Raw genomic sequence first — 23210 nt, 5'->3', positions numbered from 1 at the left:
GGAACTTAGGGGCATATTATCAAGCAGCAGCGATAATTATCGCTGGCGGCGTGTTATGTGTGAGATTTTTTATCGCTGGAAATGATCGCCATGCTAGGGCTGTATTAACAACGCTTAGCGTAATGGCGATAATTATTCCAGCGATAGCTGTGTTTTCCATGGAACAACGCTGGTTTTCCAGCGATGTCCCATGGAAAATGGCGATATCCTTGATGCTAGGGCCTGTGGTCTTAGCCACACAATCCACCTCCCATTGTAGGTATGCCTTAGTCTTGAATTTAACAGACATTAAATTAGCGATATTTTACGATGCAATTGTAAGGGGCATGCCTACCTTGCATCTCATTTGCGATGTAAGGCGATAGGAAACCGGGCGCTAAGGAAAGGAAACACGCACTAGCGTGTCCTTGTTAATAAAGCGACAACATTATTGCGGCTTTTCGCCCAAAAACAGATGCTAAAGCGGCGATAATGTTATCGCCGGCCCTTGATAATATGCCCCCAAATCCCTTGAGAAGCACCGGTGAATTGCCTAAACTAGAATGGCTGTGCCGTCTAAATCAAATCAACATTGGACGACGTGTGTGCCGTTTTGTGTACGGCTCTGAGGACCCGAGTGTTGGGATTTAGTGTTGCCTAGTCATAAAACTCCAGAGGCTCTGGGCCGTGCAGTCGGCGGGGAGCCGCAGAGCAGAACATCGGTGTGCTTCTTAAGCCAGACGTACAGAAAGCCTATGTAGGCATGTTTTGATTATGTGGAAAAACCTTAAATCCAACAACATGCTCTCAGGATATCGAAGTAAAACAAATGAATGAACAATGCCAATTAGGGAATTATACTGTGTCTTTATTGCAGGATAAGGCATTTAAAGAGCATACATTTTATGAAGAAAGAGACAGAATTGGGAGTTAAAGTGTCATCTAAGGAAACAATTCAAACAACAGTTACAAGTTACATGTTATGATGCATATGTAGCCAAATAAAAGAACAAGTTGATACCCCATCACCGAACCCTAAAGGTAACACAAGTGGGACAATGCAACCATCCATAAAAATCCAAGCAACACCATGAGGTTAATTTACTGTCAATCCTGGAATTTGTAAGGCATGAAATAATCCCAAGAATATCAGTGGCTGACGTCAGCTGATTCAAAGGTCTTCAGTCTCTATTCTTCTTATTGTACTTGTTTAATGACATGGCACATCTCTGTGTTTTTCCTAGCCCTGGCGCTAAACTTAGCTGCCTAGCAACAATGAAGGCACCCTGGCACCATATTGCAAGGGTGCCTGTGTTGAGGGAATTATTATTTATGTGCAGGAAAGTGTCTTTCCCAGCACATAAATAATCAAGAATGGCAAATTGTAACTTCCACGTGTGCTGCCTTGTGCAGCACACATAAACATTGCAAATCATAAATTTTTTCATGAATGTTTCTGTGCAGGAAGGAACAACATCCCACACATGAACAACCATTCATGAGGAATATCTGTTTCTATGTGTGCTGCACAGTACAGCAAACATAGAAACAGCAAAAACGAGTAAAAATAAAGCATTTCTCCTTGTTTCGCCATGTTAAGACCAGGTTTACCCTGGCAAAGCCTGGACTACAAAGAAAACTGTCAACTTGATTAGATTTCTCCTGCCTATAATTGATAAAGGCAGCCTCTGAGAGATTTTAGGCAGGTTTACAATATGGATCATACAGCTCATTCTCGTCAGCTGAAAGGGTCACTGATTTTATTTGCATGAGGATTGGTGTGAGAATGAGGATCAGGGTGGCGAGTCCCTAAGGAGGCAGGCTGAACAAAAGAGGCCAATTTGGTGGTCCAATATAAAGATATTTTGTGATTCACCATTCACTGTAAAACAGTTATTCGACATATATCTAGCTGCTAAAGATTGAATAAACAGGGAAAATAAGAGTGCTGAGAGACAGCAGCGCTATTTAGTACACAGTGGTGGCCGCCACTAACAAAGGGTGGAGAGGCGGGTGTGGGTAAGGCGGGGGGAGCACGTGGTGGGGTGATAGTAATAATTAAAAAAATAAGCCAACCAGCCGCCTCCTGCGTCGCGTCGCTCCTGCTGTCCTCTTCCTGGTACGAGCAGCCCTTGGGACAGGTTCCCATCCAATGAGGATTGGCCTGAGCAGGCTGGAAAGATGCGGCACTCAGGTCATGGAGTCGGCGTTTTTCTAGCCCAGCTGCTGAACGTAGCTGGGCTGGAGAAACCTAAGTGCACATGTATGTTTTGGTTTTCCTGAGATGGCCTTCAAAACACATATTCTGTTAGCAATGCCTATCTCTACAAAAGCTACCATGTTCACATGGAAAACTGGTGATGCACCTTCATGTAGGCCTAACTATTTGATGAACTATGTGGGTATTCCAAAATGGTCCTTCAACATCCACAAAAACGTTCATCTCACTGGCATGAAATGCCTTCTCAGCATTTTTTAAAAAAATTGCATCTTTTGAGAACCTTTGATTTGTTGCTATCTTTAAAGATTCCTTCAAATAATTAGTATTAGTCCCGGATGATCTCCCAGAACTGAACCCTATTTGATGTTCCTGAACTCAATCCCCTAAGACCCTCCTCAAAAGGTTATCAGAAATCTTTATCAGAAGTTTATAATCACATTTGAGAAGGGTGATAGCACAGCACCTGCCACATACCAAACGATCTTTTGTTGGTTCTAAAAAAATTGTCAGGATTCCCTTCTAAAGGACATGCATATTGGGCCCCCCTCAAGACTACAACTATACAATATGGAGAAGACTACAATGAAACAATGTGGAGAGGGTGGGAGCTACCTCACCCACAATAGGTTTGTACCACTCTTACCCTATAGCAGTGTTACTCACAGTACGGCCCGGTGGGGCGCTTGTGACACTCTTGACCTTTACAAGCGGCCCCCTGGTGAACAGCAGCACGAGCTGCTGTTTAGTTGCAGAGGACTAATACTTACATTTCTTTTAAATAAACAAGCAAGCATTTATTAACCTTCAAATAAATGTGTGCCCATTTATTTAACACTTGTTTAGAACTCTTTACACATTCCCTGACCCACCCAGTCCCCCTACCACCACCCTGCTGGCATCAGTGCGGCCCTCGGTCACATCACAGACCGTACCTTGCGCCCCCTGGGCAAATGTTTGTGAGTACCCCTGCCCTATAGCATCTTCTCCTTGTGCTTTCCTGCGAGGGAGTTCTTTCAATGTAATTCTCTCTAGTTCTAGTGCCGCATCTCTCTAGTTCTGTCTATCCTGCAGTTCTAGGGAGGCTTGATAGACTACAGCCAGCCTAAAAGTGGAATGTTTCTATCCAGGCAAGCTCACAGATTTTACTTTTGAAGGGACATATAGAAATCCCTAAATACCCGCTAGTGTCTTTCTTTCCCTCTAAAGTAATCTGAATTCCTCACCATTCCTATGTCTCTACCTACCCTTCCCCCTATGTGTCAAGTAAAGAGCGCCCTAGCTTGTTACCATCCCCACAGTTTCTCTTATTGAAAGGATGTTATTTTACAATGCCATCATACCTAAAAGCCATCACTATTCATAATTGAGGTGTATTTTAGAGTGCTTTTCTGGAAACAGGGGCATATTAGCAAGAACCTCGTTAAAATTATCGCCGTTTTTGCCGCAGGAAACTGCCGCTAAAACCGCGATAATGGTTAGATGTCCTGCACATCTAACCTGGGCTTCTATTGGAATTCTATAACGCATATTAGCAAGCCCACTATCACCGTTTTAGCGGCAGTTTCCTGCCACTAAAATGGCGATAATTTTAACGAGGTTCTTGCTAATATGCCCCTGTATATTCATGCGTCCTAAGAAGCAAGCTGCATGTTATCCCTAAGAGCACACCTACTCACTCATTGTTCTAAGTTTACCAGCCCCTTTTGGATGGCCTTAAAATCTTGAACTGCCCTTTAGTTTCCAAAATACGTTTTTTCTTTTTAAATTGTAAGCCTAACAACAGTGTGGCATCTAATCTAAGATTTTGAAAACCGGGAACTCACCCTAGGAACAAGGTCTGTAGTGTAATAACATAAGCTGGGAAAACCGGTCCGAGTCTTGGCAGGGCCTCTCAACATCCTGTGATTCTGGGCATATCACTTTATCTCAGGTGCCTAAGAAAAAAATAATGGGGCATATTATCAAGAACGGGTGTTACATTATCGCCGCTTTTATCGGCAGGAAACTGCCGATAAAGCGGCGATAATGTGCTTGATAATATGCTCTATGAATTCCAATCGAAGCCCATGTTAGATGTCTTCACATATAACATGGGCTTCGATTGGAATTCATAGAGCATATTATCAAGCACATTATTGCCACTTTATCGGCAGTTTCCTGCCGATAAAAGCGGCGATAATGTAACACCCGTTCTTGATAATATGCCCCATTATTTTTTTCTTAGGCACCTGAGATAAAGTGATATTCCCAGAATCACAGGATGTTGAGAGGCCCTGCCAAGACTCGGACCGGTTTTCCCAGCTTATGTTATTACACTACAGACCTTGTTCCTAGGGTGAGTTCCCGGTTTTCAAAATCTTGATAATATGCCCCACAGTGTCCATCTGTAACGCAACTGGTGCTCATGTAAAGTGCTCTGAAACCTTGGGGTCTAGTTCGCGCTGTGTAAAATTCCCCCCAGTAAACATTATGGTTAGAAAATACCTTGGGCTTGATATGGTCTTGGTCCATCTCCAGTTGTTTAGATACTAAAAACTGATCAAGCTTTGATCTACTGGCAACTCGAACACTATAGAATGCAAAGCCTACTTTCACATGGTTCGAGTTTTTCCAAATGTAAACAAAATTAAATTTTTTCATGCTTGCATGAATGACATTTACTTTCTTTTGAAGACTCTTTTAAAATAATAGGACGTGAATACTGAGGAAATTGAACTGCCCGATATTGGAAACGTCTGGGGTTAGGGCCATGAATATGTATATAGTCCAATCCTGCCCTTTATCATTTCTCACCAACGTGATAATTCAGTGCCCCGACAAACCAGTCGTTTTTCAATCATTCAAATGACCTTTTGCATCTGAATCATTATCACAAATCCCTTAATGGAGACTGCTGCCAATAACTTGCTTAAACCACTGAAAAATAGAAAATGGCGTTTCCACCACACAGGGAGCACCTTTTATTCGTCCAGGAGTTATATATAACATGGCAAAGCATTTCAGTACTGTATTCACCCTCTTTACATGACATGAAAATACCTTCAGTTTCCTAAACAGAGGATCACGTGTAAAGCTGCCCAGCCATAGACTCTTTTTTTGCTCCTCCCAGCCATCCCCACTGCCTCACACCAGTGCCCAAACATATCCCAGTCCGGCTGCAATCGAAGAATGCAGCTATGATCGACAAGGCCATTCCCTCCCCTCCTAACCTGCAATATCTAGTGCACAGTTAGCAACCTGCAATGACAAGATGCTGACAGGACACCCTCACACCACTCCATACACGCAGAATGGGTCAGAACTATCCATTAACTATACCATATAACTGCAATATACACTATCAGATTCTCTTTTCTCTCCTACCACCCCACCCCATTTTTCTCTTTAGTGCACACATATTTCCCCTCCATTTACTCACTTCCAACTAGCTTAACTCTGCATGTCCATTTAGTAGATTTAGAACAACATTTTCTCAACAATTTTTGCACTTCCTTTGGCTCTGATAAATATGTAAAACTGCCCTCTCATGTTCACTCTGGCTGATAGAAACTATTTTTGCAGGGGATAACTGCAATCTTCTGATGGCCTTGATGAAAAATCATGAACGATGGCAAAGGAGAAGTTGCTATCTGTCCTCTCTCTATAGCAATTCTCAACAGCTTCTCTCTTAACATAAATACTGAGGCTAAGGGCAGTGCTTAATTTGAGCTGGTGGTTTCCGGTGCATGGCACCGGCACTGAATTGTCAGCACCGGCACTTTTGACATGGTTATTATTTCAATATACATTAACAATGACTAATACCTGCCACCTAAGCCATTCTTATAGTTTTTCGGGCATGGGACATGTCACACTTGTAGGAGTGTGATGGTTAGTAATTATGTTAGTACTGTCAATGGCGGCGCAGGCACGGGCAGTGGGTGGTACAAGATGCAGTGGCCTCCTGATCAGGGCCCTGGCACTTATATTTTAACACATTAAGCACTAGCTAAAGGCCAATGGTGGAGAAAAGCCTCTCCTTCACTGCAGCCGAGAGGAAACAAGTCCCATGCTACTGTGGCTGATGAACCATTTGGTTTTGTGATGAAATTCCCTCATAATTGACACTTATTACGTTCCGAACTGTTACTGTGACTGGTAGTCACTATATAGCGGTCATTGCATTAGGATTAACATTATTACTTTACATCAGAAGTATTTTACTTCTCAGGTAAGGTGATAAGTATAGTCATATACTAGACAATAGCAGCCGCTTTAGTTATAGTTATGTCAGGGTTTCCATAGGAGGAGTGTTTTTTGTTCTGCAAATAAACTTTGGCACTGATGAATCTTCACTAAAATTTCCAATAAAAGTTCATCCACCTCAGATTTTTCCTGGAAAGCTTCACACTAATTTGCCAAGAAAACCCAAATGTTGATTTCCCATTGGAAACTTAGTGCTCTGTTACAGAATTAAAAGCTGAACGGAATTACGCTAAATTTTGCAAAAAATTGTTTTTTGGGTGTAAAACTATTTAGCCGTTTGGTGGTCGCTACTGCTATAGTTAGACCAGAGTTTCCATAGGAAGAGCATTTTTTGTTTTGCTTATAACTTTGATCCTGTTTGACAAATCTTTATAAAACTTTCCCAAAAAAGTTCAGTCACCCTAGGACCTTCTAGGAATGTTTTGGGGCGATCCATCAGGCAGGGTGCAGAGAAAAAGTCGGGATCCCAAAACATTATTAGCTGATTGGAATTACACCAAATGTGGCAGAAAGTTTGATTACCCAGAAAGCATGTTTTTTAATGTTTGGTTTAAATCCGTTTTTTTTTTTTTTAGAAATTTGTGTTTAAAGATGTGCTCAGGGTGGTTATGAAGGGATGAAAAAAGTAGGTATATCTGAACTATTGGTCCAGCAGAAGTCTCATTGAACTCCGGTGGCACCGTAAATTAAATAAAAAACATAATGGTTTATTATTGGCTGACAGAGCTTTTTCTCCCATTGGCGTTTTCGTTATTCCACTCGACAGAATGATTTGTTTGGCTGGATTTAACTTGAAGGAAAATATTTTGGCTGACATTACAGGGCACAGGGACTTGGTACCGTGTCCTGAACTAGTGAAAAACATAAGATATAAGAAGGCAGAATAGGAACCCTCTGACCATCTGACACTCATAGAGGAACCAGAGGGTCCAACCTAGGGACCATTAAAAAAAAATCATACTGTGGGTACGGTGGTATTCCCACAGGACCTGTGGCAGCTCTCCCATGGAGTACTGTAGTATCCCATAATGGAGTACCGCTTCCACAGGTACAGTAGTAGGTCACAATAGCAAATTTGTTTAACGAATAATAAATATACTTGTGGGGTGCGGCTGGCAGGGGGATTGGTGGCAGCGGGCGGGGGTTGGGTTCAGGGTCTGACCACAGCCCAATCCCTGTCTCCAACCCTATGCAGCGCATGGCCTAAGGCGTGCGCGGAGATGGGCTGACAGCCAGAGAGGGGTTTGGCACAGGGCCGTGCCGCAGACCAGGCCCTGCATTCAACCTCCAGGGTTGCTTGGCTGAAGGGCATTATCGGTGGGGTTTGGCAGCTCATGGTGGGTTTGCTACTCGCTGGGTGTTGGGCACAGGGACTAGCCAGAGGTCATGCACTGCGGCCACCCACCGCTAGCAGGATAATTGGATGATTATGATCAAAAGCCACTGAAAAAAACAAAGTTTAAAACAACGTAATAGATAGGTTAGTTAATAAGATATTATGTTTTTTAAGGCAAGGTAAGATCTTATTACAATAACTAACTATAACATTACTTTAACCTTTGGTTTTTTTCAGTGAATATCTATATTGTTAATATTAGGTTAGGACACTTACAAATTAAACTTACCTGTGTAATAAAAGTCTGTGATATAAAATACTGAAAACCTCTCTGCAAGGGAAAGACTCCTGATGTAATGACCGCAATGTAATGGCTCCCCATGTAATTCCCACGATGGGTCGATAATACACTTCCCCTCATTCAAGATGGATGCTGGGACGTGCCGTTGAAACTGTGGCTCCCATAAAATCAATGCAGTTTGATGAGTGATCCTGTGTTCATGGGAGACAGCCTCTCCTCTGTCCCAGCGACACTGGCACTGCTTCTCCCCTTAACGTGGGTCGATGATGGCGCCCAAGAAGGCCAGCCTCATTTTACGGGCCATTAAACAAATGCGCAGCACTAGAATTTAAAATTGCACAGCACACCAAACAGCATCACTCCACATTAAATGCACACATTGTCTCATGCAGCAGGCATCTGCTGTGTTTCCAGTCAAATATACAGCATACAGTTACATGTTCGTAAATCCTTAGATTACGTACAAGGGGACAAGAACAAAGCAAATTCAGCATCTACAAAGGTGTTCACCGAAGACTATTTACCCTGACAGGAAGCTCGTAATGCAGAGCTGCAATAAATCTCTTGGACGAGACCAGTCTTATAGTGAAAAGAGTCATAATGTAGCAGACATTGGCAAAGCCAATAGGCATGGCTTGCATTTTCATTGATTAGGAAATTTATTGGCTTTGCCGATGTTTATTTCAGAGATAATGTAGCTAAAGTCAAAGGGGGGGTTAACAGGCAAAATGTGAAGCGATGGATCTCCTTTTAACGTATAAAAAATCATATAGGGATTGAGCTCTGTAAGCGAAACTCTTTCCCACATGCAAAGTGAAGAAGTCGAAGAGTGAATGAGTGAAAATGCTGGAATTCCCTGTGCCAAACCCCTCAGATGCCCCTGCAAAAATTCATGCTGATCAAATGGGAAAAATGCCAAACTGGCAACTCCAGTTGAGTAGTTCCAAATTGTTACCACTAGATCAAGTCGCTACAGATACGGTTATGTTTTTAGATCGAGCTGAGTAGTTATAGGAAAAATAAATCAAAGGGATTTATTATGGATGTATACACATGTTAACTGAAACAACACAAAGGAACATTTCGAAGTACAGCTTCAGTACACTATGATCCCCTATGTAGCATCGGGACACATTAAAAAAACGAATACTAATTGGTCAACAGGAATTTCCAACAGAGTTCGAAATTGCAGGATGTGATCCGCCCTTTGCAGCCGAACCTTCCTGTAAGAACATAAAAAAAACCTCTCCCTAAAATTATAACTAATGCACAGAATTAATTCCACATGCAGTAAAAGTACAACCTTTCACCCATTCTCTTCCTGCGACACTGACACATTAAAGTGCCACCATGGAGTCAGATCTCCAGAGATTAAAATGCAAAGCCTGCTGCAAACTGTTAACCGTGCAAGTGACACTAAACATGCGTTGCATTATTAAATTGCCATTCCCTTAATTTTACTAACTTGCCAAAATCATCTCAACTCCTTGAGAAAGAACGGGTCACTCACAAGAAGGAGGGAGACCAGGCCACTAGAAGTAAAAGCTTAGAAAGAGGGAAAAAAAGCAAAAGCTATAACACAACATTCGATGCAATCCACAACAATGTAAGGAAAACGAGCCATAAAGTACCTGCTGCTGCTTTCTCCAGTCTCCAGGGCTGTGGATGGCAGCCTGCCCACTTGGTGCGCTACTCCCAGCCTAGTGATTGGTACTTGTCCTCAAGCCGCGCATCTCTGTGTGTCTGAATGTTCCCTCGAAGGGCCCTTGTTTTTGTAATCCAAATTACAAGGTTGCTCATTCTCCAGTTATTCGCCTCACTTGGAATGCTCGCTTGGTCTTTCACAATACTCTCGTTGTTCTGGGAACATGTTCCACAGAGGCTCTCTTGGTGCCTCAGCCACTCTTAGTTTGTCCATGTGCCTCTCGGCCAATGATGAGAAGGAGGCGTTCTCCTCTTGTTGTTAGTTGTGTTGTTATTTAGGCTTTGTTAAGCACTCAATGAAGGGCATGGCTTCTTAGCGCTCTATTATGCCAGGCATAACTGCAGAAGCAGAATAGTACCCCGATATTTAGGATACCCCAGAAATTCAGATTACATAAGATTTACCTCAAACGGTATCCCCCCCTACCCCTAGCCCCTTGGGTTGGGTTGATCTTACACAAAAGGCACCCTTCCCAACATAAATTTAGTAGAGTAATAATCATAAGTAACTGGGACCACTCAATAATTGTGTTCTAGATCAGGAGAAAAGATAAAGGGTTTTGTTACAAAAATCAAAAAAATAGTGAGGTTAAGAGTAAATTTGATGGAAACTTAAATGCAGAATTATACAGAGTAGTCATTTAAATCGCAATAAGTGGCAAAACCATGCAGACATCAGGCAGCATCCCTAGTAGAAAAAGAAAGCCTTAGGGTGGTCTTACCAGGTGTAAACCTTACATTTTTAATGCATATAGGTCACCACTAGGGTAGGCCCTTTATACCCCATAGGGCAGGGTGCAGTGTATTTAAAACGTTAGCCATATACTTTTAACTTTTGCATTTCTTGGCAGTGAAAAACTCTTAGATTTGTTTTTCGCTGCTGTAAGGCCTACTTCTTGCATAGGATAACATTGGGTTACCTTGTTACATTAAAATAAGTGACAACTTTCAATTGGGACAAAGTGAGAATTCTGAGTTCGCTGGCTAAATAATTAAAATGTAAAACCCTCTTTAATGTTAAAGTTGGATTTTAAGTCACATTACTGTGTAAATAATTGATATGTAACACCCTTCTCTAATGGTAAAATCAGATTTTAAGTCACAATTCTGAAAATGCCACAATTAGAAAGTTTGCATTTTTTTGCCTTTCTAGCCATTTGGTGCCTGCAGCCATGGGCCACATGACTGGGTGTAGCTGACAATTGTTTTTTGTGTATTTCTCCCAGACAGTGAGTCAAAGGGGGAATTGGTGTTGGCAGGATGGGCCATCTCTGACTTGATGGGGGAGGAACTGTCACTTACCACATCTGCATATCACAAAGGCTCTGCCTCAGCCCTCTCACAAAGGGTTTCACCCCAGTCTATTGTGCCCCCAGGAAAGCTTCGACCAGGCAGTGAGGCAGGACATTCCAAACACCGCATGCAATGGAAACATTCAGGCTCTTCTCCTACTTTAAAGCTGGCACCAAGTGTAAATATTAGACCCCTTAGATCCAACTCTTCAGTACACCAGTGACCTGTGGAAGAATAAGACGAAGGACTCCTGTGCTGCCAGGAGAATTACTACTCTGCTGCTCTGCTTTTTAAGTGAGAAGGACTGGACCTGCATCTTGAACCCAGGACCACTAGAGTGACCTCAGGGGCTAGTTGGCCTCCTATTCTGAACCTTAGGGACAGGAAAGGCACCAGCCACCTTGAACCCAGCACTTGGACTCTGTCTACTGTACATCTTGCTCCCCAAGTGGTCCCATCCCAGTCCTCGTTCCTAAGAAGTGGGGCTGAAGGTGCTCTGACATCCCAGTTGTGGACTCTTGGGCAGAACCGACACAGCGTGATGCATCTCTTTGCAGCCCTGCATCTCTATTCATCTCTAGGCAGGACCTCACATCGCCGCCCACAACTTCTCGGAAATTGACGCTGCCCGATGTATCACCAGTGCATGATTTTGCATCACCAGTCCTAGTCAACAGCATCCTTGATGACAAAGCAGGACCTTGCATCGCATGCCCTGTCTATGGCCTTGTCACTTGGTCAAGATAGGCTTGGCAAAGAGCACCACCATTTACATGCTCATGTTTATTAAGTTGCCTTCTCTTTACACACAATGACTTCTGACATACATTTGCGTATGTGACAATGCAGGATAACATTCTCCGAATCCGCACTACTTAAATTTCTACTTTTTAGGCACACTATCACAACACCTTGTACATTCAGTACAAGGGATGAAGTTCATTACGCAAAGGTCGTTTTTGATATTGACTGGTGGGTGACAATGCTATCGAACTAGAATAAATCATTGCGACCGAACAGAGGTTGTAACATGGCCACACAAGTGATGTTTAATATATAAACCAAGCCACTTCCTTGTTTACGGAGAGGAGCACTCAGCTGACACTGTGAGGTCTCTGCATACCGGAATTCCAGCTCAGCTGATTCCTATTTACTGACGCAAAGGATGTCCAGCTCTACACCAAGATGGACAGCATGATGACACTTACACGTAGGTAGCGGGGAGTTAGTCCATCTGGCAGGGATTTGGCAAATCACCCACCCTAGGCAAGACCAGGTTAGTGAGCAATAGGTAGGAGTAGGTGTAGGTGTGCAGTGGAACAAGATGGGAGGGGGACGAGCAGGAGTGAATGACAGAACAGCATCAGAATAGCATCCATGTTATCCAAAATGGCACTTTCATATAAATGTGACATGACTAAATTATGTGAATAAACACACATCTATATAACATATTAAACTAGTTTAAAATGTAATCATGTTAATTAAACAGCATTTAAGTATTGGATCAATCATAAACATCATTATTCATTATTATTATTATTCACACAATCATCTAAACCACAGAACAACACTACCACACAGATCAAGCATAGACCTGCCTTTGTCATGTCTCTTAGGTTAGTTCCATCTTGTACATACCGATTACTTACATTGCGTCCCATCCACACAACATACGGTCTTACATAGATGACCTTTTACCCAGTAGCTTAGTTCTGTCTCTTCAACATCAGGCTCTTGGTACCATATCTTAATTCCTGTACCTGACGTACACAAAACATGTCCCCAGGGACGGTAAATTTATTCTGTAAAAGGGTCACCATTTTTTTCATTCTTGACCAACAGCCAGCTGCATATGCTCATGTTTGTTTAGCAAAGGATTAGCAGGGGATTAGTGAATGTTTTCAAAACATATCGATTCTAGAAAACCCCGGAGTGACCACTTTAGTAGAAAAGGCTGTCACTCCCCCTTACCAAGGCAGAGGAAGAATTCCTACCAGGCTGCACCGAGACTCTTAAGGCTGATCCTTCGACAGGCATAGACCTGACATCCCTTCGCCAATGCTATTGTTTTATGTAATATGCTTTTTATAATCTTATTAGCACTATGGTATAAATGTATCTACTTTTTACGATATTGGTACCAGTGATTACATTTGTCTGCTCCTGTCTTTTGATTGTCGCAGCTAACATGTTTCATACTAAATGTAAATCCAGTATTTGTATAGCGCACGAATCACCCACAAAGGGGTCTCTCGGCACTGGGGGCCGTTGGGAAGATTAAGCGAGCTAATGCCCAGAGTCACATGGTGCTGGGCAGACCCCTGCTGCTGGAGCCGGGGATAGAACCGTGATCCCCAGCGTCTAGCGTCAGTCGCCCTGACCGCTGCGCCACACCTCTCCCTACTATATTGACGCTTGACTCATAAATATTTATTGAAACTATTCCAATCGTCAATCTATGTATTGTTATGTTATGTTAATTTATTTCTTCTATAGCGCACGGCTACTCCATGGAGCATCCCGGCGCTTTGCCGAAGAATATCAGCAAATAAAAACAACCACACAACAGCAGAAGGCAAACAGAAAGAAAAAAGATATCTATTTAGTATAGAGCCACGTTTTCAGATGTTTCCTGAAAGCAAGAAGACTGGGAGCCTGTCTCAGGGATAATGGTAGATCGTTCCAGGCCTTTGGTGCTAGATAGCGAAACGACCGACCTCCCATTCTTGCACGCCTAATTGCAGGAACTGTCATCAGGGATAGGCAGGATGACCTCAGGGTCCTGCTCGGTAGATACCGGGAGAGACGTTTTCCAATGTACTTAGGGCCTGTGCCGTGTAGAGCTTTAAAGGCCATAGTCAGGCTTTTGAAAAGAATTCTCTTTGCGATAGGTAGCCAGTGTAAGGTGTTCAGTAGAACAGTGGCACCTGCTCTTCTCGGGAGTCCATAGATGGCTCGGGCTGCCGAGTTCTGAACTACTTGCAAACGGGTCAAGAGATATTTCGGTAGACCCAAAAAGAGTACGTTTGCGTAGTCCAGTCGAGAACCAATCAGGGCCTGAACAATAATTTTCCTGTGATCGAATGATACTAAGGGAAGAAATTTCCTCAGCATCCGCAAAATGCCGAAGCATTTTCCTGAAAGACACGAGATGTGAGGCCCAAAAGACAGTTCACTGTCCACTATCACTCCCAAGTTTTTGGCCTTGAAAGACACATTGTCATGAGGAAACATGTCTTGTGGCCACCAGGATTTCCAATTAGGTTCAGGAGCGCAGCCAAAAAAGAGCAGCTCCGACTTGTCGGAGTTGCATTTCAAGCCATGACACCTAAACCACTCAAAGACCGCACCAAGACATCCCCTAATCTGTATGCCATTAAACGACCCGCCCCTATCACATGTGAATAGGAGCTGGGTGTCGTCGGCGTATGATATGATCTGGGCGCCGAACGACTCCGCGACTGCCGCCAGAGGGGCCATAAAGATGTTAAAAAGCATGGGGCTAAGAATGGAGCCCTGAGGGACTCCCACCTCTAGCGGAGCCATGTCAGCGGAAAAAGGGGGCGCCCAGATCGTTTGCCGGCGGTCGGCCAGAAAAGATTTGAACCAGTTCCACACCGTTCCACGAAGGCCACATTCCCAGAGTCTTACAAGGAGGCCATCGTGAGGAACGGTGTCGAATGCTGCCGACAAATCTAGCATAACTAGCATGGCCTTTCCCCCAGAATCGAGCACTTCCCTGATGGCATCAGTGACCTCGGGTAAAGCCGTCTCGGATTGCGAAGCGTGCAACAGGTCGTTTCCTTCGAAGAAACTGGAAATTGTCCTGTGCACGTATCTCTCGGTCACCTTCGCCAGAGCAGGGAGAAGGGAGATTGGCCTGTAGTTGGCATGGATAAGGGGTCCAAGGTAGGTTTCTTGAGCAGTGGTAGAATCATGGCGCGCTTCCATGCCTGTGGCACCACACCTGTAGACAAAGAAGAATTCAACAGAGGGTTTAACAAGGCATTTAGGGCAGGCGCCACTTTCCCCAGATGTTTGGCCGGGCATGGGTCTAGAGGGGAACCAGATTTCAAACCTGACAAAAGATCCAGAGATGTATCAAGATTCATAGGGGGAAATTCGGAGAGAAAAGGGCCTTGACCCTCCACAAGAGATGATAGAGGTAAATGACTCAGATCAAGTCGTGGGCAAGAGTAAGAGAGAGAGGCTTGAATAGTTGTAATCTTGCTAACAAAGAGAGTGGCTAGTTGTTTTATCCATAAGTCATCATGAATATGACTAGGAGTACAGGTGACAGGAGAAGTAAAGTCCTGGACCACTTTAAAAATTTCTTTGCAGACATTTTCAGGCTCAACAATACGACGTTCGTAGTAGGCCTTTTCTCCATCCCAGATTGACTGATGATAGGCTTTAAGTACTGCTCGAAATTTCAATTTTTCTGTCGGATCATAGGCCCACCTCCAAACTCTCTCAGCCCTTTTACAATCCTGCCTTTGCATCCTCAGCTGGGGAGTGAACCACGGGGCCGACGCTCTTCGCTCACCTGATTTAGACTTCTTTTCGGGGATTAGGGTCTCGCATCTGGCTATAAGCCATTTTTGGAAGAGAGCAAGATTCTCTTCCAAATTGCCCAAAAAAGGACAAGGAAAAGTGATGAGAGCCTACGATAGCATATCCGCCGAGAGCAGATGGAAAGGGCGCGAAATCCTCGTGGCCTCTATTACTTCTCTCTCCCGGATGAGGGCAGTAACAGGCAAAGAAAAGGAGATTAAAAAATGATCTGACCAAAGTACTTGCTGTATGGAAGATACATAGATCGGTCTTGTTGAAAATACCTGATCTAAAGTATGGCTTTATTATGTGTTGGTCCTTGCAGAAACGGAGACAGCCCCAACGAAGCCGTAATGTCAGTAAGTTTCATAACGTTGGGGTCAAGTTTATTGTCTATATGGACATTAATATCTCCAAGAAGGATGCAGTGATCTGATCTAAGACAAGGGACTGAAAGAGCTACTTGTAGTTCATCAATAAAAGATCCCATAGGTCCCGGTGTTCTATACAAAAGAATCCCGGTGCAGGCCTGGAGAGGGGAAAGATGAAGGGTGAAGCCAAGGGCTTCACATCCCTGAATATTCTCAACCGGATAGGTTAAGCAAGGAGTGTTCGTCTTCACAATAAGTGCTACTCCTCCTCCTCTGCCCGATACTCTGTCCCTCCTGAAGATGTTATAATCCGGAGGGATGGCGTTGGCCAGGTCAGGTGCGGAGCAGTCCCCCAGCCAGGTCTCTGTCAGAAACAAACACAATATATTGGAATTCTGCAACAAACTCCAAATATTAAGAGAATGACAGTTCAGAGACCTGGCATTGAGAAGAAGACACTGGTAAGGAGCGACTGTATTGTCCTGCACGGCTCTATTTAAAACCGGGGGACGCCAACCGCAAAACGAACAGCCTTTCCTTAGAGCACGGCCGCCGGGAAAGATATGGAAGCAATGGTATTCTGAGAAAGGCAACCATGAGTGACTGAGTGAAAGATACCTTATTGTTTCCACGATACCTGAGCAATCAGGTTTGTCATGTTCAGTGGTTGCCAGAAACTACCTACCACACTGTATAGTACAGGGTGGTGGTAGTGGCACTTTAGAGCTAGCAGGTCTAACGCCTGACTCATCCTGTGGGGGTGTCCAGAGTCAGTCTTCAAACCAAGCCCTCAGTTTAGGTCATCCTAAGGCGCAGGTCCTAGGGGGTCCTAGGAACTACACAACGCCTGACAGGTATCAGATTTTTTTGCTTGGTTTCACTTAGTGATAACTCACAATTTAAGCCAATTTCTGGCATGAAGATTATTACTTATGTGCTGTATGTAAATCAAAACTTCATTCTAAAGATCATTCACTTGGACGCAGCACAATTTCCCCCCTTCTTGAAATCTCTAGAATGCTGGAACTGTAAAAGAAGACCTGTGGCCACTCCAGAGTGCTCTTCCTGAGTAGTAAGGAATCAATTTACCTTTAAGAAATTGTGTGTCTTTGAGCTAGAAAGCGGGATCTACAAAGAACAGTATTTTAAATTCTATTGTTGTTGCTCCCGGTGGCCATTGGAAAGTGCTGTGTGGCATGCCGAGGTAGGCTCATGTTCTTAAATAAAGTAGTAATCAGAAAGCTATTGTAAAAAACAATGTATAAGGCCTGGATTTAGGCTAATAGCATACTCCAAGTAAGATAATATTGAATCAATAACTATACGTGTTTTGGCCCTACATTAGGAAAGCAGCAAGGAAACATGCTGCACTGAAAGGAAGAAAGCAGAAATGTGCCATATTTACCAAGCTATGGTGCACTTCTGTTCTCTCCCTGCACTAGCACATTTATGGCAGCCTAGTGTCAATGCAGGCACCCGACATCATGATGCAAGCATGTTTGTATTGTGGTCAGCATAGTTTCTGTACACAAAGCAATACTGTCCTGCACAAAAACTATCCTTAGATTCTTATTTCTCTTTGCATTCAAAGAGGAGATAACAAGGAGAAATAAAGATATTTGTTCTCATCACGTCAGCCTCGGGTAGTTGCACCATTTTGACATAAACCCAGGTTGACAGACTTTAGTAAATCTTTTTTTGCATCAAAATACTTGGGTTTTTGCACGGGAATGCCCAAGCTCTACCAACGTAACGCCTCCCCAATGCAAAGTAATACAAGGCAACGCTATGCACTACGTTACATTTTTATTTTTTTACAAACCCACTCAATACAGGCTTTGCTTGGCTCTGTTATTCCTGAAATATATTTTATGCTATGGCTGCGCCAAAAAAAGTCACCCTCATACCATGCAAAATGTTAGTAAATCTGGGCTTTACTGCGTAAATGACGGGAACCGGAAATTATTTATACAGTCTTTTCTTAACTAAAGTAACATCACAAAATATAATTCATCCAGTATTTTATGTGGATTTCAGTGTTGTTTTTTCACTGTTTTCCAACCTTTTTATCTTTCTTTATTTAGCTGCCTAACCTCCAAAATAGACAAGAACTGTGTTTGTGTTTCAAATAATACAAAACTCGTTGCTGTCGCCCCGGTGACAGTGTGTCCAAAGGTAGCCTGTGCTAAACATAGTTTATATATAATGTTATGGTTTGAACTCTCACTGATACAAAGACTCTCACATGCCCTCTCTTACATCTCATTACCTCTCGTGTTCACTCTTTCTGGGCCTTGTCTATTTTACATGGCTATTAGTGAATTAAAAAAGTATGAAAGTGTTCTATTCATTTTCTTTTAATATATTGTTGTGTTTCGATAAAACAGTGTAAATGCAGCGAAAACCACATATTAATACAATCCAAACAAATAATAAAAGAAACCAAAATTTCATTTGAGATAAAGGTCAATCATTAAATACATTGCTCAAATATAGCAGTGAATCATAGGCTAGAAAATAACATAATGTAACAGCAAAATTTTCAAAATAAATTAAATCTATTTATACCCTACTTCGCATTTGGCCAATAGACTTAAAAAAATCCATTTATGTAAGTGATGTAATCCAGGAGGGAAAGGGGCACCAGATCCTATTACCTTTAATCCTACCCTTTCCGCCTCTCCTTTCCAAGAGTGCCTTTAATAAATTATATATATATATATATATATATATATGCAAAAATCGTCCATTCCATTGCTGAAAGGTTGGAGGTTGTGAATCAAGCCAGGCTGAGGTGACACAACGCCTAAGAACTGATATTGCTATAAAAATGAGTTCTACCCCATTGTTCCCCTCTAGATCATTTACACCTAATAACATCACTGATGTGTCAGAGGAACATCTTCATTTAACACATGCTCTAAAAAGCCTGATATTTCACAACCTATGGGTTCTATGTGAGGGCAAGTGGCAAAAATATGCACTATATCCGCAGCAAATGTTGCACATCTTAAACAAGAAGTCCCCTCCGTTCCCCCCATCTAACAATTTTCGCAGGCATTATATTAAGATCAAATAAGGTCTTAAAATGTTGGGACCGCAAATTGGCGCAGCACAATACCGTGTCCCCTAGTTCGAATGGTCTCAAAAAGCAGGATTCCGTAACCCCTAGCTTATCCTGCCATCTCAACCTATGTTTATTTAAATCATCTGGTACTCCTTCCAGCAGTCATCTATATATTTGTGCAATTGAAGATCCCGAGCTACTAAATAACAATTCCATTAAGGATACCGGCCCAAAACCTACCGCACCACCACCTTTTTTAAACAGAAAGGGCCAGATGTAGGAAGCATAATTCCGGTCGGTTACGGCCGAAATTACCGAATTTCGGCCGTTACCTACCGGAATTAGGCTTTTCATATGTAGGGGCCTAAATTAAGTATTCGGTAATTTACCGAATCGGTAATTTAAGGATTCGGTAAATTACCAAATTCTTAAATACCGATTCGGTAAATTACCGAATCCTGATATGTAGGGAGCACTCAAATGAGTGATTTTCTCATTTTAGTATTCGTTATTTACCAACTACAATTTGGTGGTACATTTCGAAAACCCTAAAAAATGCTAATTTATGCAAATAATAACAGTGCCATGTGGCAGAGCATGTATGTGTGCCACATGTGCACCTATACACAAATCAGGGGTGCAACAGGGTGTCAAAGTAACACCCTGCCACCCTTCAATGTTTCCCCCCCGATTCGGTAATTCCCATTCATTCCTATGGGACTTAAGGCCCATAGAAATGAATGGGGAATACTGAATCGGTAAATACAGATTCGGTATTTACCGAATTTTACAGATTCTGTAAAATTTACCGATTGGATACCTACATAGCATTTACCGATTCTAAAATACCAAATCGGTATAATTCGGTATTTTAGAATTGCTAAATGCTGATTATCTACATCTGGCCCAAAATCTCTTAACTGCAAACATTTTAAAAAATCCCGGGGGCCAACACCAAACCTTTCCCTGACTACTTCAAATGAAGTTATGTGGTCCCCAGCTAACATGTATAAACCACCTTTTCCCCACCTTGCCAAGCACACATCTTTTAATGTCATTGGCAGCTGATCATTCCCAATCATAGGAGAATACCGGCTAAACCTACCTACCCCAAGTTTCTTCCTTACGCCTGCCCAATTAGGAAAAGCAGAGATTAGTACCTTGAATCGCGTTTTCTCAAAATAACTTGCTTCATAAAATTTCAAGAGACAGCCGTTAGCCCGGGCTCCTATCAATATCTCATATATTGACGGCACACAACGAGAATCATCGCTATCCTTTTCTTTAATGCTAAAGAGAGGCCAGTAATATTGAAATGAAGCCGCTAGATAATATACCTTAAAATGAGGAAGCTCCCATCCCCCTCTATCGCTAGGTAGGGATAGGAATACATTAGCTCCACTGGTCTTTCGATTGGATCAGATAAATATAGCTACCTCCTTCTCCATTTGTCTAAACCAAAAATTATGAATTTCCAAAGGGATCGCGCGAAAAATATACAAAGTTTTGGCAAAATCATCATTTTGATGAGATTGCATCTCCCAACTATTGACAGCTTCAAATTATCCCAGCATTGAAGATCGTTCTTAATTTTCCCTATTATAGGGCTAATATTTAGATCCACTATATCTTCCACCTTTGCCGTAATATTAATGCCTAATTAAATAGCTTTTTATACAATCCTGTTATCCATACCCGTAGCAAATCTATTTATCGCAATCTGGGTTTTAGCCTTGTTCAATAAAAAGCCCAATTGGGACCCAAAGTTTTCCACAATGCTTTCCACCGCAGCCATTGCCCGATCAGGTTCAGATGTAATTATAGCCATATCATAGGCATAGGCCAACAGCTTGGTTTCCCCACCCTGAAAGGGGTCTATATATAAGGCGAACAGCAGGGGAGAGGCTGGACATCCATGTCTTGTCCCTCTATCGATTGAAAATGGCGCTGTCTCTTCCCCCATAATTCGCAATCGTCCTATAGGGTTGACATATAAAACCTGCATTGCTTTCATGAATGAATCCCCTAGGCCGTAAGCCTCAATGGTCTTCCATAGAAAGCTCAATGACACCCTGTCGAATGCCTTCTTGGCGTCTAAAAAAGCTACACCCGTAGGTTTTTCGGACATCTCAGTGGCGTCAAAAAATGCAATTATCCTCTTAACGTGATCTACAGTTCCCCTTCCTTGTATAAACCTGTGCTGCCAAACCGAAACAAGATGATGCATCCCAGAGTTTAAGCGTGAAGCAAAGATTTTGGAGTATAATTCGGCATCACTATTTAGCTACGTAATAGGTCTATATGAACCTAAATTCATAGGATCTTTGCACTTTTTCAAAAAGATAACAATATTCGCGACACCCCAAGAACACGGTGGTGTAGCCCCTTCCCTAATCTACTGAAATAAACAGAGCATAGCAAGAGATGTCTCCCTAAAGAAGACTTTATAAAACTCTATGGGGATACAATCATTTCCCGTTGCCTTGCCCGAGGGAAGGGCTTGATGAGCACTATATAGCTCTTCCAGTGTAATCTCTAGCCCTAGCCGGGATCCCTCCTCCTGGGAACCCTTCCAATCAGTTCAAATTCTAGCAAGTCCAGATTTGGAAAATGACCATCATGAGATGGAGCCGAATAAAGATCTTCATAAAACTCCTTGAAAGCCTCTCTAATCCTAGCAGAATCTGTCACAACTTTCCCCTGCATATTTCTAATCCTCTCTATATATCCAGCTGCCACCTGTTGTCTGGCCCTGATTGCCAATAATCTGCCCACAGTCTCGATATATTAATAGCAGTTCTGCCTTTTAGCTAAATACTTCCCATCAAGCCTCTCAGTGTTAAAATCAATCAGGCAGACTTTGGTTATATTAATAGAGTTTGTGATTCTAGCCACATCACCTCCACAAGTCACTGTACTAATTAATTCTGTTTCCAATCGGGCAAGCTTTTGATAAAACTGTTTAATCTGTTCTGCCTCTTTTTTTTGTTTGCTCAGGCTATATTGCAATATCTCACCGCTCACTGATGGTTTAAAGGCATCCCTAACCATTCCAGGGGGGTACTACCACTATTGTTATAAAAAAAATCCCTGATCCAGCCCTTCATATGTTTAAAAAATTCTTGATCTGATAAAAGTGCCCTCTCAAACGTCCATCTTGAATACTCCTTTCTTGCTCCAGTTACTGAGAATTCCAAGACAACAGGATTATGATCTGACATAACTCTGGGAAAGAGCTCAATCCAAGCCTCTTGGAGTATGGATGGTGAAGTTAAAAAATAATCCAGTCTGCTGAACTTACCATGTCGGGCAGAGTAGAAAGTATAGCCAGGCTCCAGAGCTCTAAGTTTAGGCCAAGCGTCTAACAGACCAATATAACTTAAAAAAAAACACCCTCATCGAATGTGGTTTCCGCCCCTTACTGGAAATTCGAATGTCCCTGGGGTCCCACTAGATCCATTAAGGTTTAGATCTCCAGACACTACATACGGTGCAGGCCAGGATGGGAATTCATTAGACAAAAAGCACAGTAGCGCTGGGTCATCTAACACTGTAGAGTAGACTGAACATAATATAAATGAACCGGTTCTATGTCTACATTCCAGTATTACCCATCTACCATTTTTATCCACGGCCTTCCTACCTGGATTAATGGCATAGCCTTTTATGAGAACAGCTACACCCTTAGTCTTCACATCTTGTGTAGTATGAGCTGCTCCCTTCAGCCCCAAGGCTTTAAGTAGATTGCTATAATTCCCAGCAATGTTCGTCTCCTGAAGAAAATAAACATCTGCCTTTAATACTTTGAAATCTTCCTGGATCCTCCTCCTCTTAGCATTATCATTAAGCCCGCAAATGTTAATTGAAGTGATGCGTACTTTAGCCATTATTCCAATAAAACCTTTCATCCAGCTGTATTACCTTATCAGAGTTAATACAGTTACTGTACTGGCCCTGCAGGCATTCACATGCAATCTTTCTTACTGATTATTCTCTAGCCTTTGATATCAACAAAAGATGACACAAATCATAAAGAACATACTTCAGCTGCAATTTACACTTCACCTTACCACCGCGTAAATGAGGGGCACCTGAAAATTATTTATACAGTCTTGTCTTAACTAAAGTAACATCAC

The 23210-nt window shown here is 42.5% G+C and overlaps 1 protein-coding gene across 1 annotated transcript in view; it reads right to left on the bottom strand.

Moving 5' to 3' along the window:
* LOC144785994 (somatostatin receptor type 5-like) overlaps positions 1–9866 on the bottom strand; it is a 28178-nt gene extending 18312 nt beyond the window's left edge. The window contains exon 1 of the mRNA XM_078664900.1: positions 9714–9866. The gene's annotated coding sequence lies outside the window, so the exon portion shown is untranslated. The remainder of the gene's footprint in view (positions 1–9713) is intronic.
* Positions 9867–23210: the final 13344 nt, after the last annotated feature.

Source organism: Lissotriton helveticus, chromosome 10 (assembly GCF_964261635.1).
Source record: "Lissotriton helveticus chromosome 10, aLisHel1.1, whole genome shotgun sequence".
Lineage (NCBI taxonomy): Eukaryota > Metazoa > Chordata > Amphibia > Caudata > Salamandridae > Lissotriton > Lissotriton helveticus.
This window is presented reverse-complemented; position numbering and strand designations above follow the sequence as displayed.